Consider the following 6,929-nt stretch of genomic DNA (forward strand, 5'->3'; position numbering starts at 1 on the left):
TTTTTACTTCTTTGAGTGGATAGTGGTGTTACACACGGATGCATTGTACAAATCATATGCAGAGTTTCGGCCGGCTGCAGACAGCTGGCCTTTTTGTCTGTGACATGCTTTGCTCAAAACACCTGAGATGCAGTACAATTAGGGTTGCCACCCGTTCCTTGAAATACGGAAATGTTCCGTAATTGGGAATTAAAAGTTGCGTTCAGTATTGATCCAATACAGACACATATTATGCTCTTATTTATTGATGTCATAATATACAGGTGAAGGTCGGAAAATTTGAATATATTGCAAAACTTCATTCGTAGTAAATCCAACATAAGGTGAAACAAATATATTATTTCTCACTACATTCAAAGTGAGATATTTCAAGCCTTTATTTGTTATAATTTTGGTGATTATGGCTCACAGTTTATGAAAACCCTAAATAAAAAATCTCAAAAAATTTGAATATATTATGAAATCAATAAACAATTCAATCATCAAAATGATATCAAATAAAGGCTTAACATATCTTGCTTTGCCTGTAATGAGACTATGTAATATACATGTATTAGTTTCACCTTTTAAGTTGAATTATTGAAATAAATTAACTTTTACACCATATTCTTCACCTGTAGGCTATATTATACATCTTGGCTGATGTGGACATACATACCATAGGAGACTATTTCAGTTGCTAGTATGATTGTCTGTCTGTACAGTCATGCAAGTTTAATGCTCTTAAAGCACTTTAAACTTTAAATCAAATTTAAATAAATTTTGTTTTTTCATATAAAATAAATACATTTCTATGCATTTTAGAAGTTTTGGGGATGTCCTTTTTTTTGGCGTCTGCGCTGCTGAAATCAGGGCGTCCCTTATTTCTATTTCTGAAAGGTGGCAATCCTAAGTACAATAGTATTCTCTTCTAATTACAGCTGTGTTCATAGCAGCTGGTTTCAGTCAAACGCTCCATTCCACCTCCCTCTTCTGAGGATGTGGACCATAGTCAGATCTATCCTGCAGCTTTGTACTTTCTGAGCTACAGCGAATGCACCATGACAGGTTAGGTGGAGATAAAGATGGCTATCCTGGATTATTCTACTCTGATCCGGGTCTGCGATGCACAAATCTGAACAGCTCACCGACATTCCTGAAGTCAAGACTTCCTCTGGACAAACATGGTGCAGAAGTAGTTCTCGAGGCCTCAGTAAGATTTACTAACTTCCTTATACTTTAGGATTAAGTGACTCCGTATACGTTGTCAATACAACTCCTGTCCAGCGTGGCTCATGTTCAGTCTTTGAACGATGTTTGAATCTATTTCTTCGTTCTGTAAATCCAACGGTTTTCCGCTGCTCTCCAGGCCTGACATAGTCTCCAAGCCCCCCATTGTGAAAAATAAATCATAGTGTTTAAGAACTCCACCGGTAGTTATATCTTGATCCATTTCTGTCAGCAATAACTGTGATCTGGGCGCCTTCTGAGCTGTTAACTATTAGACACAATTGTCCTGTTTCGGTCTAACAACCACTTCTAACATGAATCCAGCAATTTCATTGATTGATGGTGGTATATTATCTGTTTCTACATGGACTTGGAGTTTTGTTGCAGCTGTTCCAGTCTGAAATTAAAGCGATATTGAGCCAGTATTTTGTTTTCTTCGTCACCATATGCAGCATGTGGAGTAAATGGTTCTATTGTGGAGTACATCGACAGGCAATTATACCACTTCTATTTACAATCTTCATTATTTGGTGCAGATGATTCACTTCCAGTGAGCAAGTGTTTCTTAAGGTTGATTGTGAATACAGATATGAAACCTTTCAATGAATGTTCTCCTCAAAGTACACAAGAGTAAAAGCAGATAAACCTATTCATAAAGTACTTGTATATACTTTGATAACTGCAACAATATTTCCAATTTTAAAATGAAATGTGGCTGTATCCTAACTGTAGCTGTCCATGAAGGCACGAAAGCAATCTTAGATACAAGAATTTGATCACATTTGTGTCTTTAGCTGCATGTTGCAACATGTTGCAGCTTCTTAACATACAAACATTTGAGAATAGCAATTCATGTCCTTCACAGAAGACAGACAATACTGGGTCTTACAAAAATGTGGTATTAAACCACGTTTAAGGCATTAAAAGTGTTATACTTTTAAGTTATATTTTGTTTTAATGTAATTTGACCATTTTTGTAACTGCCTTTGATTCTGCTTTAACAATAGAGCTTGCGCAATTAAATTTCACATACTTTTCTTTATTCACAATGTATTCAAGACAAATTACATCAGGTTGAAACAAGCTTGGCTGGTTGGTGTTTAGCTCCACTCAACAGCTGGAACAACAGAACTGTACAGTTTTGAGAGATTACGATTATGAAGCTAATGTTTATGATGTCCAGGAACAAAGCTGGGTCGGCTCTCTAGCTGGTTGTACTTCATTCAGATGGGTTTACATGGCTAACGATGGACAGTTTGTTGGGGCTGTCTCTGTAACATAGACACTTGTTTTCTAGCTGAGAATCCCTATATGAAAAACATTACATAAAGACACAGTATCCAGGTTCTTGTGTGTCCTGTGTTCTCACATCTGCTTACACGTTTTTATCCCTCAACATGTCACCAAGGAACTTTCATTTTTGTTGATGCTTCGGGAGGACAAAATCTAGATTAGAAAAGCGGGCGGTTTCTGCTGATGGCGCAGATTTGCATGAAAGAAGTACAGGAGAGTAGAACCGAGGTGTTTACGTGGAAAAAGCCTTCTTTGTAAAAAAGTGGAAAAGTGTACGCAGAAGAAGCAACACGCGCTGTAAACTGAAATATGACACAGCACGTACTGTATGTCTGTTAACTATTGCTAACACCGTAAGATACCATTTGAGTTTTATTCTTTTAAACTTACCGAAATACATTTAAAATATGCATGTATGATGTATAATGCGATAGATTCAGTGAAAAAAGAGATGAAATGTTAATAAAGACAGGTTCTGTCTACATTGTTTATGTGCGCCACACGACTGCTAGTCCATGTCTGTTCATGCATTTGTAGATTGAAAAGATTAAAAAAAACTACAGAAATATTATGTTGTTTTACTATCAGCAAATGAGTCTTTTAAAATATGCATGCCTAATAATAAATATGTTGACCAGTAGTCAGCATCAAGACAAAATCTGACATGAAAAGAAACAGTTTATTGCATAATACTGTGTTTGTGTTCATCCCTGCTGTTTATGCAGTTGACAAACTTTACTGTGCTCGAAGTGTTAGATCCAAATGCGGAGGGACACAAGGCCCAAGGGTGATTTGTTTAACTTTGAAAGGTTTTTTTGGTTTGTTTTAGATTCGCTAGGAGCCACGCGGCGGCGGATCATCTAGCTTGTTCTCCCGAGTGGGTTACAGCCAACACTGCGAGGGCGAAGCGCGTGGGTGGAGAAACAGGGAAAAAAAAAGAATCAACCCCACCAGGGACTAAATGACAGTCCTCATTTAGACAGGCCAGCCAGCCATTTAACTACACAGAAATAAAAAGTTCATTAAAAAAAAAAAAAAAAAAACAGAAAAAACCCTCCAGCTGCTCTCTTAGGAGTGTAGTGTTGTTCTCTAACCGGCAGAGAAGGAATTAATAGATGTATCTCATGAATCATTTTAGAGCTCTTATAATCCACTAAAGTGTGGGTCTCAGGAGGTTGAGGTTGCAGATGAGAGAGCAAAAACCAAAGAAATGCAGTCGGTGACAGAGGAAGCAGATGGGGAAATACACAGTGAGCCAAGCAGAAGAGAAGATTAATCTTTAGGATAAGGGTGCCGTCCTTCCAGCTGTCAGTCGACGCAGCTGGATGTTTGTCTTCCGCCTTTGGGGCTATGGGTGAAGACAGCCTGGAAATGGCTGTATCCTAACTTCCTTTATCCTTCCCTCCTAATCCAGCCTAAGCACTTAACCAAAGTGAAGATCACCTGAGTCTGTGAGGGATCAAAGCCGCTTCGATGAAAATAAGAAAAGCCCCGCAAAGGGAAAAGCTAATGTAACAAGGAGACGTAGATTAGCATTAAATACTTGACAGATGCTGGGGGGAAAAAAATTAAAGTTCCGCGGGTCTCTGCGGTAATCCTCTCCGTGTCACGGCCACTTCTTGATATAACACACGTGCACAAGTGCCCATCAAAGAGAGCATTGTTTCACTCAATGAAATGACAGCATTTATTTCATTTAGCTCTTTGCAAAGCCAGCAGTACAACGGGAAGGGAAAAATGTTTTCAGTGACCCAGTTTCAAATACAAACTAATATTCATAATTTAGCAGATGGCTCCTGTTCTGCCGCTGCTCACACCAGGCCAGAGCTCTCCGCTGATATCTCAGGCTGCACGCAGCGATGTATTTTGACATGTAAATCGCTTGCCTCCTTTCTGACAGCTACTCATTTAAATAATAAATTTGTCATAATAGCTTCAGAATTAATGGAGTCCTGAGAGTTGGGCGGATAAAAGGGTTATTAATGACAGAAGACACACTTTTGGGAAATTTCCTAAAGCAGTTACAAATCAATCATTGTTCACCCTGATGTTGGAGCAAACGACTAAACGTTCATATACTGAAATTATGGATAACTGCTGAGCAGTTGTTTGAAACCGTCCAGAAGCACAAGAAGCACAAGAAGAAAAAGATTAAGAAGAAGCAGTTTCAGCAAACATGTTGCTGGTGAAAGAGATCATGCACGCTCTTAGAAAGAGATAAAAAATAGAGCCAGGCGGCGGTGGTCTGCTAGACCAACAAACACATAGTGGCACGTGAACGGCAAATTCCTCTTCTTCATCCCAGTTTTGTTCCTTTTGCTGGTCGCATGTTAGCTATAGTGCTCAACGCTGCCCCTTGTGGTTTCAGGTGGTATTGCTTCAAGGAACGGACCAGCCCGGACCCTGAAATTGGAACAAATTATGCACATTAACAACGAAAGAGACTGGTTTGAGGGTATGACCTTCTGCGTCGCCGTCTTCCTGGTGATGAAGTGTGATGGCTTATCTCTCTTCGTTTGAAAATTCATTAAACTTTGTGTGAAACTGCTGCCATTTAGAGAAAAGCCTACGTTCATTTAACGATGGGTAAACAAAGAAACTTTAGCGCTCCTCTGAAATTCTCCCGCTCCTTTTTAGTGTGGGAATAATTTTGGCTCCTGCTTGTTATATGAAGGATTTGGGCACAAAAATAAATATGTCTGCTGGATTAGAGAGTTAAATCACGAAAAACATTTCCATATGTTTTAATGAAAAGAAAACTGTTTCAATCTAGCTTTGAACATCATTCATACTTTTTCATTTGATCAATTTCAAGTCCTTTGGAAACAGTACAGTGTATGTATTAGGTAGTCATTCAGACCTTGGGACCTCAGGGTCAGACATCTCATTCAACAATGCATTTGTTTCATGTTGGAAACTCAGAGATCCAATACACATGTTGGCGAACAGGTTGAGAGAGAAACAGCTGTTCAGGGTTCAGGTGAGGTCTTCAGATGGTGCTGAGAGAAGTACATAATTATGAAGTGGTTGTACCAACATATTCTGGCTGTTTTTATGTTTTTATGTTGTCACTACATCAGGATGCAACAAAACAGGATGCTGCAGTATGTCACACGTACTCAGTGTGAGCCGTCATCATCAAAACAAACCTGTGCGGTACCAACTGTTTATGTACCATCTACTTGTTCCTCAGTATTTTGTTTTATAAGACAAAACATGCTGTACGCACACATAGCTACACATATGCACACACACACACACACATACACACACACACACACACACACACACACACACACACACACACACACACACACACACACACACACACACACACACACACACACTTAGCCACACATACATATACACGCGTACACACACACACACACACATACAGCCACTTAGTCATATACATATACACACACACATAGCCACACACACACATACACAGCCACACAAACATATACATACACACACACAAATCATAGCCACACAGACATACACACACGCGCACACACACACACACACACACACACACACACACACACACACACACACACGCATGATCATATACATACACGCACATGCACACATAGACATACACACTGGCTTGTTCACCTGCATGCTTGCTCTGTAGTTTTTGGGGTTAGTTAGCGGTAGCGGTAGCATAGCTCAGACTGTGTTCAGATCTCGAGATTTGGGTCGATTGCTGCTCGTGTTTTGGTCGGCTCCGTGTCGGTTTTGTGTTTTGTTTGTGGTTTTTGTTGCAGATTTCCAGTGCTTGACATGTGCCTCCATGTGTTCTTGCTTCCTGGATTGGCAGTGGATGCCCCCCCCCCCCCAAAAAAAAAAAAAATCTCTGGGTTTGTATGTGTATATGTATGTGTACGGTATATGTAATATGTGTGCAGACAAGGTAAAAAAGAAAAAACATGCTGTAGGTGGAAAGCTGATGACATAGGGCATCCTGACAAAACAGCTGATTACACTTTGATCTTTATCTACAGTAAATTTTATAAACGGGGAATTAGTTGAAATGGTAGAGTGCTTGATTAGCATGTGAGAGGTGTGGTATCGATGCCAACATTCTCCACTTTCAGCTTGAAAAGAATACAACCAGGATGGCCGAGTGGTTAAGGCGTTGGACTTAAGATCCAATGAGCAAATGCTCTCGTGGGTTCAAACCCCACTCCTGGTAAACAATGAGGAGGTTAACTATTGCTGGGTGTGTAGGTCAAATCGTACATGTTTAGTACAGTGATAATAACGGTCAGACTGGTTGATCACTCTGTTCTGACAGCAAAAAGAAAAAAAATATCAATTAATACAAATGGCTGCTTGGTTAATTCTGTTATTCACCATCATGTTCTTTAGGGGCATAGCAGTCTAGTGGCTACAGAGGTGGGCTTGAGTTTGAAGGATCCCAG

General features: G+C 39.7%; 1 non-coding gene across 1 annotated transcript; it reads left to right on the forward strand.

The window, feature by feature from the left end:
* Positions 1-6,617: 6,617 nt before the first annotated feature.
* trnal-uaa (transfer RNA leucine (anticodon UAA)) lies at positions 6,618-6,700 on the forward strand. The gene has a single exon. It is a non-coding gene; the product is annotated as a tRNA-Leu (tRNA).
* Positions 6,701-6,929: the final 229 nt, after the last annotated feature.

The sequence above is a fragment of the Cololabis saira genome, chromosome 22, assembly GCF_033807715.1.
Source record: "Cololabis saira isolate AMF1-May2022 chromosome 22, fColSai1.1, whole genome shotgun sequence".
Classification (NCBI taxonomy): domain Eukaryota; kingdom Metazoa; phylum Chordata; class Actinopteri; order Beloniformes; family Belonidae; genus Cololabis; species Cololabis saira.